Genomic DNA, 13,019 nt, shown 5'->3' on the forward strand with positions numbered 1-13,019 from the left:
GGATTGGCGATCTTTTATTGTTTGACGACGACTTGATTGCATGTAATTTTTTTTTTTTTTTTTTTTTTTATTTCATCACTGAGGATGGTTCAAAGCGAAGGGCCAAAATGTTTAATTGTTCGTTATATAAGTGTTTAAATACTGTTAGATTTGTCGCCTTGCTACCGGCGTTTTGGCTCTCATTTGCCTATATTGTAATTGTTTGTTGTTGCGAGAGCTTTAACCTTTTATTGTCTCTCGTGATGTTACCCCGGATGAAAATCAACTCGCCCGATAGAATGCCGCGACGCGGGCAAAGTCCCATTCTATTCGCGCTGTTTTCAGATGCGCGCCACAACCACGACGACGCAGTAGCGCATAATGGATATTTTACTAGCTAGTTTAATTGTTTAATATTTGTAAGGAAATGTACATGGTGAGAACCCCTAGTGCGTGCGGACCTGAGCTCCTATCCCCACGCACTATCGGGCTGAAAAATAAAGACCGGTGTCAGCAGTTCTGTCTGAGACACTATAGTGTAAACGTGTCTCTTGTCATTCCCAACACCTATCGTTACATGACGCAGTCGGTAGTAGAAGACAACACTTGGCGAGAAACCGAATAAAAGCAGAGAGGGTGAAAACAACTCGCGCAAAAGCAAGGTCTCACATTGCAGCCGACGGCAGCACTCGAGCACGAGCAGCAGTCGCAGCAACGACAATTGCCAACTATCACGGACTACAGGGTGTTGGCGCAGCCGATGCTGAAGAGACCAAAGGTGCGCGGAGATCCGAAGCAGCCCAAAGACGGCGTCAGGAAAAAGCGACGGGGCAGTTCGGCAGACGAGACGGACAAGGCGAGAACACGCATGGTGTTGGCAGCGTTGAGGGACGCGGAGACAGTCGCGGAGCGATTATAGTGCGTGCGCGAGTCATTGTAAAAGAAACTCGGAAAAGACGAAAACCATGTAAATAGTGTTTACTACGAAGAAAATATAAATATATAATAATCGAACAATATATTAATGGACTATAGGTAGATTAAGTGGACTAGAGATTCACGAGTGTTGTTGAGACAAATATAAAACAATAATCAAATATAAAATAAGAGATTAAGGGAAAGAGGTTTTGAACTCCATGATTGCGGAGCTAACGCAACGATCGACGTATGACAAGCGGCGTGCGTGCGATACAATATAGAAATTAAGTTTAACGAGTCAAACCGATTCAATGGCGAGACGTAATCATAAGATGAAAGAGGAGACATTGAGATTAAAGAACCTTTTACCCGACAACACATATCGTAATATATCCTCATTTTCCTCACAATTCCTTTTCCACAGGTAACGGAGCAAGGGGGGAAAAGCGAAAGATGATTGACGAGATAATACGCGATTACATCGATGGATAAACGTAAGCGAGTAGATTCACGCGAATAAATTCAAAATCTGACAAATTGATTAAGAGCTCGGAAGCTCGATTCAGGGAAACCATGCTAATTGATCGAACAACGCGAAGTAGTGAAGTCGGGGTAAGTTGACAATACGGCAATGACGAGAAATAGTCGTGCGAGTAAGATTACGCGATATTACAATGAGATCAGTGAATAATAGGGGTAGTTTGACAATTTTCCCGAGACCGGGGGCAAAACCGTCAACGAGATGTAAATTTACTTCGAGACACCTGGGAACACGTGTACGTTCATTTTCAAACCTTTGGGAAAATCTGGGGCGAATCCGTCACTAGAGCAAATATCCCCGATGATCAGGAACTTAGCATTAGGAGCAGACTAAGAAATAAACCAACATACAACCCACCCGCAGCAACCAAAGGTAAACCAAAAAAGGATGAAACCAAAAAATCAAAAGACACACAATCCCGCCCAAACCCAACCCAGAGCACAACCACAACTGAAAGTACCTCCTCTGAACTTTTATTCAAAACTCCAGAAGAATCCACCAGCACCATCAGCACTATATCAACATGATCAGAAAATCCTATTGAACAGCATATCCCAAATCCAATCCAGACTGAGCAAGTAGATATTTTTTATACTGTAGAAACTTCACTGATTGAATATTTGACAGGGACTACTACAGCCCGTCCAAGGGGATTTTCTCAAACGATGAAATTATGGTATATGGACACCTGGGAACATTTGGAAAATCCACCTCCGGAACTGACAAACACAATGTTTGTATTTTGTTTGCCGTTGCACTTATCCAACATAGAAAAGTCGTTGTTATTGATGAAGGCAAGTAACAACCTTTCCACTGCCCGTTTGATTAGGGACACTCATGCAGCTGGATCCTCATTGGTCACAAAAGACACAATCGATTGGCTACCATTCCCACAATTACTAACAATAACTGCTCAGCCAACCAAAGACCCTGAGGAGAAATTGCTGAAAAATCAATTCTTAGAAGTAACAAAGGATCTCCTAGATGTGACTAAGGTCCTTCAAAGAGATGTGGACAGACATGCATATCTCTTTAGAACTGTGTGCACTGACACTACTCAAGGACTTAGGGAAAGTGGTATGCGTGTAGTGAGGGAAATGAAGGAAATTGCAGGGTTTCTCGGTTTAAGGGGTTAAAACGCGAGTGGTGACCGTGTCGGTGACATAAATTTACACTATAAAATCATCATTAATCGTTGCGTGGGGAACATCACACCTCCGTACGGTCACAACATCATATCCAAGAATTCATCCCCGAGATCGACAAAAGCACGGCAAGAAGATGGCGAACGAATACAGAAGAGTCCCACCGATGTCGATGACTGACAACACTCTACAGCTAACAATAAGTCTATAACTTCGTACACGAAATGCGGATATTCTGACGCGATAAATAGATGCCCGGCGTACAATAAAACTTGTAACAATTGTAAGAAAAAAAATCGCTTCGCGGAAATGTGTTTCAAAAAGCAAGAAGCATTTTTAGAGAATGTTAAACGAAATACATTTATAAGTAATGGTATTTTTGAAAAATTTTGAATTAAATATAAATGTAATATTTAAATTGAAATGGTGCTGCGAGGTCTCTAAAACTTTAAGGAATTTAATTACTATATTATATTATAAGTAAACACAGTTACTACAAAAATGCACAATCCTTGCAGTCAAATTTCTCTTTTTGAATAAAAGTTTATTTTAAAGTTTAAACGCAACATCTAATATGTTGGGCTTCAGATTAAAATAGAAAATATGGCTTTCAGCATAGCCTTTGCCAGCCGGGATTATTTTCGTCAATGAAGCGTGATGCTTATTATCAAACTGTCTTAGGAAATACCTAAAGCATCGAAAATTTTGTTCTTTTTCTGTACATTGCAAGCAATTCTATTGGTATTGCTTTTTGTTATAACACTTCAAAATCTGAAGCAGACGCTATCTCTCGAGCCACTCTTACGGCCGTTGAATTTTATGTTATCGTAGTATCCATATATGTCTGGTTAAGGATTTTAAAGCTTTTATTTCGAGAGTTAACTTCGTTTTGTGTTACATAACTATTTGAGCATTTCCAGAGCTCGTGCGCGCTGGAGAAGCAAAACCCTTGGAATTATTATCGCGACGGTAACATCTATTTATTGTTTCTCTTTTATTTTTTTTTATCTAAATACATTGTGGAAATCTCATTGCAACAAACATTTCACAAAAGCTTCCATTATGAAACGTTGCTACTCGCTATTTTTATTCCTTTTTATTTATTACATATTATTATCCAATATAATATCCATAATACATGAATAATTACTGTTGCTATATTTTCTGTCTCTTTTGTTTAATTATTACATTAACTGTACTAAAACGTACGCGAATACGCTTAAATCGTATCTCCTTTTGCATAAATCCTCACCAAACTATCACTATTCCAATAGATTGCAAAGACGTCGTGAAAAGTTTAAGGGCAACTCCAAGTTTTACGGAAGTTTCTTCGGCTTTTGGCGAGCAAAAGTGGATCTTTTAGAATATCCCGATAATACGTCTCTTTCTGAGATAATTTAAATTAGCATTACATAAAAATTTGAAGAATTCGCGACAATAAATGCATGGATTATTCCTTGGATATTCGATTGCAAATAAAGCCCCATAATCAGAGAACGTGATTACCCCTCGGATAAAAATATAAAATATAATTGGAAAGGGATGAAATATATGATTCTGTTTGGACGCAATAAGAGCTACTCCAATATATGTAATGCAATCACGGCAATGCAGTAATCGTCGAAAATAAATTCCTGTATCGATAGCTTATCAGTAATTAATACGAATGTGATTATATATGTATAATTAAATATTTCAACGTTTAATCAATAGCCTGACGCAATTAGCGATAACGCAGAAATGTACGCGATATTAATGCAAAACATGCTTATTTAACGAAAATAATTCTAGCAAAAATTTATTGCTAGGTCTCCTCGTTTTTTGGAATTATTGCAATATCGATTCACAACTTCCTCGATGTTATGCGAACTCACAAGACATACGATTGTAGTTTTAAATGCTTCTTTTGCTAACGATCAGTAATTAAACCGCGTATTACATTATACATTTGTAAGCATTGTAAATAATGGTAAAATATTACGACAGCCATTAAAATGAAAATGTTCAGCACTTTGAATATTTAATCATAAAACGTAAAGCGGGAAACATTGTGAATATTCAGAAATTTGTATTCTGATATGCTAAATTTTGCAGTTTTTTTAAATGTAACCAGTGGCGGATTGATAGCGAAGCCTACGAAACAAGCTTCGGGCCTCCAACGAAAGGGGGGCCCCCAAACGAGCGCACCATCTCCCGGCTTGCACATCGTGCAAAGAAGAAATTAAAACGGACGGCTCTTCAATGCTAAGAAAAATGAAAAACCACCTAAAAAGGGAACATATTACAAATCTAAAACAACTGCGTACCTGCGTACCGTATAAGGTACGCAGATGTTTCCTTTCACGACGTGGTACGGCAATCTGCTAGTCAAAATGGATCTTCCAGATAGTCACCTTCAATCTGCTATACGAGGTGATGAACGGAAATATACATTTAGATCTACCTTAAGTAAGTGTCCTTCATATCTACAACCATACTTGTCCACATGTCCTATTCCCAGAGAGCACATTCAAATCAATTCTGAATATCAGTATGGAAATATATTATCAAGTGTTTACAATTCGGATTTTAAAACATTGAACTGGGTTAAGAGACATCTTCCATCTGCATTTGAAGTTTCATCAAGATTAGTTAACCAATGTCTAACATCACTGATCCCAGGATTGCATCTACCGAAGATCCGATCTGATGAGTATATATCTGTAGACTGATATCAGTATGCACTGTATGGGAGGATATAAGGTCACATATGCAATCTATGGTCTCATCTCCTGGAATATGAACGCCTGGAAAGAAGAATATGGGAATTATTTCTAAATATTTTATCAGTGGAAAATTTATGTTAGTAAATATATATAACTCTTGGTATGCCTTAGGGTATGATCAAGTTATGATGATTTCAGACACTATTTGGGCACGTTGCAACGTACTAATGTATCATCACTTACTACCCAGTGGGCTATCTAGTAAAGTACCTCCAATATATATAGAAGCATGTTATTCTATATTTGACAAAGAATTTATCAATTTAGCTCCTACAACTTCCGCCGATCCGCGGCCCATTTCACGCGACGAATGCCACGTCGCGAGCTGCAGCTCGGACGAGAGCTCGCCGCCGCCGCCGCCGCCGCCGCCGCCGCGGGCACAACGGAGACGTCCCCCCATCGAGCTGGCGGCGTTGTGCGGATCATCGTCCGACGACGACATGACGATCGAGCAACAATTGCGATCCTTCTTACGTCGATCCGAAGCAATGGATCGACGTATCGCGCGTCTCGCACAGCGGCAGGTTGAGCGGCGCCGTCGACGGCACATCGATGGACAGCGTCGATGGCGGGTAAGGCAGGAGCGGCGGCGAGCCTACCGCGAGGAGATGCAGCGGCGGGCGGCAGCAGCGAGCCGACGAGGAGCGGGAGCGGCGCCGTGGTTCCAATTCCTATAGGGTAAGTTGGTGCGATATAAATGATACCGGGGGCTACGTATCGCGCGCGTTTCACAATTTTTTACGCGTTTATTGACGTATTTTAACGTTTTTTTCAGGCCTGAGATATGAGGAAAAGAACGGGTGATCCCCGCGCGCGGAGAGGACGACACTATTATTTTCATTCAATATATCATTTATACCATTTTCTTTTATTTTCCAAATATATTAATTTCTTTGAAATTTTATCGTCCATTGTTTATTTCACAGTGACTTTGGTTCCAGCTTGGAACAAGGATCGATTGAATTACCTCATCCAGATTACCTCTCTGCCTGGAACAGAGAGACGATCCCTTCCCATTTGTCTTCTTTGCGTTTGGAGACGATGAAGCTTTCCCCCGTTAAAGTTTATTCAATGCGACCTTACTCGCCCCGAAGATTCTTTTCACTTATACCGGCGATATAATTCTCAATTTCAGTATATTATTAAATGTCAGTTTGGTCAAACGCGTATACGACCCGCGTTAATTTTTTTGACACCGACAAAGTAAAGAATTTGCTAAGTTTTCACATTTATCGCGCGAGAAACAGTTTTTCCAGAAACAGTTGGATCGAAAGATTTATAAAATTATTTCACGCGTTAAACGATTCAGAGAGATCTAGGAAATGATATTTATGATGGTATCAAAAACTGGGAACCAATTATTTTAGGAGCCTTAGTTGAAGACTATGACCCATATGATGGAGGGAAAGACTATATCAATCCGGTTTTAAAAGAAATAAATGAGAACAACTTTAAGTTTGTCCGAACTTTGTATGATTATATCAAGACATTGAACCTGCTTCCTGACCAATATTCTGAATTACATGGATTAAATAGACATTGGGGCCATCCCACCGTTGATGAACCAGGTGCGTGTCATAAAACCAGGCTCATTAGCCAACATGGACCTGTCCCTAAACTATCAACAATAATAAATTCAGTTGGATGTCTTAAAAGACAATTTGTAGTGTCCTTTATTCAAAAACATGGCAAATGGCCATGTATAATAAATACTAAAGATATTAATAATAAGATACTTAAGAACATGATTAAAACACATGCAAGGCATCTCAATATATACGGCCGTACATGCCGATTGTGTGGGGACATTATGGAAATAAAAAAAAAACAAGGTTGGAAGTTGACGAGACAGATAAACATCCCAACTGGATAATAAAGACTCGACGTGACGTGAACGGTAGATTTCGAACGCTGTATTAAGATAATCTGAATCATTCTCGAAAATAGATCAAGTCTAACAAGCATAGACTCCCGGCTTTAAGATCGCTATATGACGCTTCCGCCAAAACTGTGACAACAGCCTCGCTCAGGCAATTTAAATTTTACAGCTAGTCTTGACATGCAAGCGGCATTATGCATGCCGGCCGTACATGCCGGGTTTTTCTGTTAAATGTGTCCTCGCATTCGCGAATTGCAAAATTCAATTCAGACCTACTCCCCGTTACCCGTTATCCACACGCGAATACATTTTACGATGAATATTTCACGGCTTAAGCATTTATATTTTATCGCGCTTCTCTTAGCAGCCTCCGATAATCACATTTTACAAAGCATTTCAGACAGACACCGTCAGATGAGATTTTAGAATGTCCGCTCGCTTTTTACGTGATCGGAATGCAGACGAGATGTTTGAAATGATCCCAGAACATCAATTTGGTTGGGAACCGTGAAAATAATGTTGAAGTGCTGGTCTTATGATAATTTTATATGTAAATTGCAGATCTTTTTACGAATGTTTAATGATAACTTTAAATAGCTTGACACATGTATTATTAAATTCCGTCTTAAAATTAATATACTCTCCCGGCATAACTAAATTTAAAAAGTATTAATTTTACATTGCATAAGATGTAAAGAAAAATTGTTTTTAACGAAATTCTTTGTGCCAATTTTTTAGAAACCGATGTATGTTCGTAAATTGCAAGTGAGGAAGAGTACGCTGTTACGTGCAAAAACGAACTCGGCGACAAAGTTTTTCGGTGGTATCGTAAAAGACATCGCGAACACTTTTACGATCTACCGGTGGTAAAAGCGCAGTGTCAGCGATAAAAAAAATGTCACCGCTATGGTCTCTAATGTACATTCCACTGGTTTGTGTGCGCTTTGGAAAATTTTTACAATGATGACCACATACTGCGATAAGCGTGTGGTTCTAAAGTAATATCTTTTTTAAGTTGTCATGCCATTTAAATTGTTAATCATGGAAGAGTTTAACGGTAATTAATCTCGATAATCCGTATAGAGTATTGGAATAGATTGCACACAGGCATTGGAATGATCATCAAGTAATGACGATCTATCGTATTTTGAAGCAAGAAATGGAAATATCGTGTAACGGGATGATATCATTCGACTAATTGATCAAGATGTATCTCGCTGCTGTTGGAGGGGACTCGGCGATGTTGGTACTTAAGCGGAATTTATGAACTCTCCCTCTCGTAAGTTCGGTGTGTTCTAATGAAATTACCTGAGAGAACCAACGATTAATGGTAAAAAATTTACTCTATTGCGGACGAACATTAATACTTTTTTTAAAAACAGTTTCTTCTTTTTAGTTACGAATGCTAATTGCATTTAATAACACCACGAGAGTTAATAATAATAAAAGTTGTTAATATATTTCAATGAAACAAAATTTATTTGTTCCATTGAAAGATATTAACAATTTTAAAGACAACACATATTTTATTTTTTACAATAAACATGGATAAATATAAGCATTCTCAAGTAGACTTGTTCGGATCCTCTTTCAGAGGACTTTCAGTACGCCAATACCGTCGAGGTATAAATTCTTATTTCTTAGCGTTTCTCGAAACAAGTAAGAAGAGTGAGGAAATATTTTTCCGGAGCAGGTAACACCGGCAATACGAATTTTCTTAGAACTATCGATACTATCGCTTTTCCGGTGACCTACAGTCTTGCCGAGGCCACCTACCCTATATCTTCTACCTTCGAGTCCCAATACTGAGCGTAACAACGGCATGGCAAACTCTTCGTGGCACAGTTAAGGGTAGGTGCAACTCCGCTTCGTAAGCCTCCGGTCTACGTACCCCGAGGCTCCCGGTAACGAGGGTAGTGAGGGTAAACCGTTGAAATTGGTCAACACGGGGTTAAATTCGACGTTCCGTTCGATAAATCCGCGCCCGTTGATTAAATTGTGGAGACGTGCGACGTGGAGAACCGCGTTTGATCTCCCGAAAGATCGCAATCGAAACCGGCAGACGTATTCACACACACATGGTTCGCAGTTTCGCGTTTCGCGAGTGCAAGTCTGGAAGACGGATAGGCGCAATCGTCCACAAATAGACGAACAAGCAGTCCATCGCTCCGAAAAAAATTGAGATCACAAATCACAATAATCGAGCAACATACGTCATATAAATATCTCGTTGCGAGCATCAGAAAAGCACAGACGAAATAAATGCACGTATTTTAAACGTATAGGAGTTCTAATAATCAGGGTTGGCATGTTTTAAACAATTTGTTTAAAACTGTCTGTTTAAAACTGATTTAAAACAGTGGACACTGTTTTAAACATTTTTGTTTTAAACAGTTTTAAACTACTGTTTAAAACTGTTTAAAACACTGCAATTAAAAACATGTGATTATTTAGAAAAAATTGCAAAAAAAACAAAAACTAAACCTTTATTTAGTTTTTTATCTATATTATTTGTGTAGCATATAAATATAAAGATATATATCAATCAATTAATTTTTATTTCACCCCCCTTCTGGGGTTGAAAAGGCGTTTTTTTCAGTAAAAACGTTCCCAAAAACCTTTACAAATTCTGCTATACAAATAAAATCATATACATTATACATTCAATCATTAATCGTATACATTTTATATCTATAATATAATTTTTCTTATTTCTTTTTTCCCCGACCTGGTCATTGAGCGACCTCACATCTCATTTCCCTTCCCTTCGTCTTCCATCCGGCACCCTTCTGGTCATCTCTTTCAGCTTCCTTTAATTCCGCACCCCTCTGACTTTCTCCTTTCTGTCGTTGCTCTTCCCTTTCTTTCCGGCTCTCTCCCTCCTCTTGTTTGATGCCTTCCTTCTTTCTTATTCTACGTTCACTCTGCAAATAACTGCATTAAAGATTATTCTTACATTCTTACAATCTTACTTCCTTCTCCCCTTCCTCTCTCTTAATGCTTCTCTCTTTATCTCCTTTTATCTCTCTTTTCCATCCTAAATTTCTCTTATTCTTTTTCTTCCTATCTGCTTCGTCCTCGTCCGTATCCATAAGGAGATTCTCCTCCATCCTTTTCGCTCTTTCTTCCTCCATGATCCTCTTTGGCCTCCCGCTTTCCTCTTCTTTCCTCTCTTTTTCTCCTTTCTTTCTCCTCTCTTTCTCTTACCCTCGTTTCCACCGACTTGTCCTCGTCCATTTTCACCCTCAATCCGCTCTCTTCTTTTCTCTTGAATCCAATACCTTCCGCTTATCCTCCTCAACAAAAAATCATCTGTATTATTCTCTAATCTTTCTGACTAACTTGCCGCTGTATTAGCCTGTCTTCTTCTTCTCTCCAGCTCTGCCATCCATTTATCTCTCTCTCCTTTACTATTCAGTATCCTTATGATCTTCTCGCCAATTCCTTCTGGCTTATTCTCCTCCTCCTTTCCTCTTGTGCACCGCTCTAACACACGCTCCCATGTCTCTGGTTCTGCACCACATATTCTACAGCTTCTTTTCTCTATTGGTTCCCAATATCTTCCACCTCTTATCTCATTACCTAGCCTAAATCTCGCTATCCTGATCATGGACTTCTCTTTCTCTTTTTTCTCTAGGTATTCTGGCCTTCTGATTTCTGCTATCTCCCTGTACCACCTGTTATATCTAGACTCTCTTACTCTTTCATCTCTCTCTTGACTCTGAATGTCTTTGTCTCTTCTTGTTATCTCCTCTATACTGCCTCAGCCATTTCCTCTTTTCCTTTCTATCTCCTCAGTTGCGTATCCTCTTTTTTCATAAAAGCTCCTTCTCTCTTCTTCCCAATTTGCCTTTTCCTTCCTGACATTCCCTTTTATTTCTTTCCAGCATTGTCTTGCAATCTCATTTCCCTCTCCCCTTTCCAGTTTTTCCTCGTATTTCATTGCCCTTTTACCAGCACTTACTCTGAGAGTAAGAGAGTAAGATTCTGTCCCTCTTGGTTTCCTCCCTTATCATGTATCCGGGTGTGCTCCAGTCTAGGCCCAATGTCCACCTTATATACCTTTCGTGCATTCTTTCTATTTTCTCTCTCTCTTTCCATCCTCACACTTCTGCTCCATATAAAGCTATGCTTGCTACCAGTGAATCGACTGAATCGTATAACTTAATTCTTCTTATCCAGTCTCCTCCAAATAACTTTTTTCCTATTCCCCAAATCTGTTTCATTGCTATGGTAGCTTTCCTTACTCTTTTATATGCGCCTCCTGTCCTCCGTTCTTTTGGAATGTGTAGCCTAGATATCAGAATTCCTTTACCTCCTCTATTTTTTCTCCCATCCATTTCCATTCCATTTTCTTCATTTTACCTACTTCCTTCCTAAATCTCATTACCTTTGTTTTCCCTACATTCACTCTCAGCTTTTTTCTGTCGAAATATTTCTCCAGTCTTTTCATCGTCCTCTTCATCTCCTCTTCGTCCTCTGCTATAGCTATTATATCGTTTGCGTATGCTAACGTCCAAAATTTTATTCTCCCTACTACTACGCCTTCATCTTGCCCCCTTCTCATTGTTTCCTCTAAATCTGCCAGCAGTAGTATGAAGAGCATAGCGCTCAGCGGGCATCCCTGTCTGACTCCTTTGACCATGCAAAAGCATGATCCCTTTTCTCCTTTCACTCTTACCACGCTTCTTGTCTCTTCGTACAGATCTTCTATCCTAGTTCTCAGCTGTTCACTAATCCCTTCTCTTTTCAGTGCCTCCCAAATTTTTTCTCTGTTCACGGAGTCGAATGCTGCTTTCAGATCAATAAATATTTTATTTTAAATCTTCTTGCATAGATCAAAGCTATCGTGTTTTTTTTGCTTGTTTAAAACATGTTTTTTTGTTTAAAACATGTTTTTTTTATACCTTAGTTTAAAACACAAATAAAACAAAACATTGTTTTAAACAAAAAAAAACAATGTTTTTTGTTTAAAATAAAAAAAACATGTTTTTTGCCAACCCTGCTAATAATACCTATACGATTTTACTTATAAGAGAGAAAAATAACGGCTCAGCATTTTTTACATTAGATTGTTTTAAATATACTTTTCTTCATATTTTTTTTTTTTTTTATTGTTATAGACGCATTATTCGAAATCTATAAGGGTTTAGATCTATTTTTCCAAATCATATTCTTCAGCGTATGAGTTATCATTGCGATCAGATTTCTTGTTGAAAGACAAATCCAAATAAATATTTTAATTTTACATTAATAATTATGCTTTACTCATTAAAAATTAAAAACAGTATGTAAAAATTGTGCAAATTAGAAATTTGCACTTGGCTTCCTCATAAAGGAAATGATGTCTTAAGATGCTAATACGCCGCGGCTCTCTGATTGGCTGATGACGCCTTAAGACTATATCTAAGACGATCTTAAGGCTCGACTATGAATACCGGCCTTAAAAAATTATATATGAAATAGAAATAGAAAAGACTGAAGAATATAATAAAATTAAAAAATTTTGGTAAACTTTTTTTTAACAGAAATCGGTAACCCCTTTATTATTAACAATTTTTATTAATTCTATTATATTCTTCAGTCTTTTCTACCCCTATTTCATATATAATTGGTTAAGATTTGGTTGATCAGTTCTGGAGTTATAGAAATTTCTGTAAATTTGGCACAGACATACATACATACATACATACATACATACATACATACATACACACATACCGACATTTTTTTTAATGCATATTTCAACGTTTTAGAACACTCTGAACATATTGACATTAAAAATTCAAAAA

At 38.3% G+C, this 13,019-nt stretch overlaps 1 protein-coding gene and 1 long non-coding RNA gene across 4 annotated transcripts in view; one reads left to right on the plus strand and one right to left on the minus strand.

The window, feature by feature from the left end:
• The window catches only part of LOC139812693 (zwei Ig domain protein zig-8), a 487,042-nt gene that overhangs the window by 338,350 nt on the left and 135,673 nt on the right, over positions 1 to 13,019 (minus strand). The window lies entirely within an intron of this gene.
• On the plus strand, positions 4,906 to 5,890 carry LOC139813060 (uncharacterized). 2 transcript variants are annotated; one of them, XR_011732021.1, is made up of 4 exons: positions 4,906 to 5,031; positions 5,245 to 5,424; positions 5,487 to 5,537; positions 5,616 to 5,890. It is a non-coding gene; the product is annotated as an uncharacterized lncRNA (long non-coding RNA). The 2 variants fall into 2 exon arrangements; XR_011732020.1 differs by having other exon boundaries at positions 5,245 to 5,537.

Source organism: Temnothorax longispinosus, chromosome 5, assembly GCF_030848805.1.
Source record: "Temnothorax longispinosus isolate EJ_2023e chromosome 5, Tlon_JGU_v1, whole genome shotgun sequence".
Classification (NCBI taxonomy): Eukaryota; Metazoa; Arthropoda; class Insecta; order Hymenoptera; family Formicidae; genus Temnothorax; species Temnothorax longispinosus.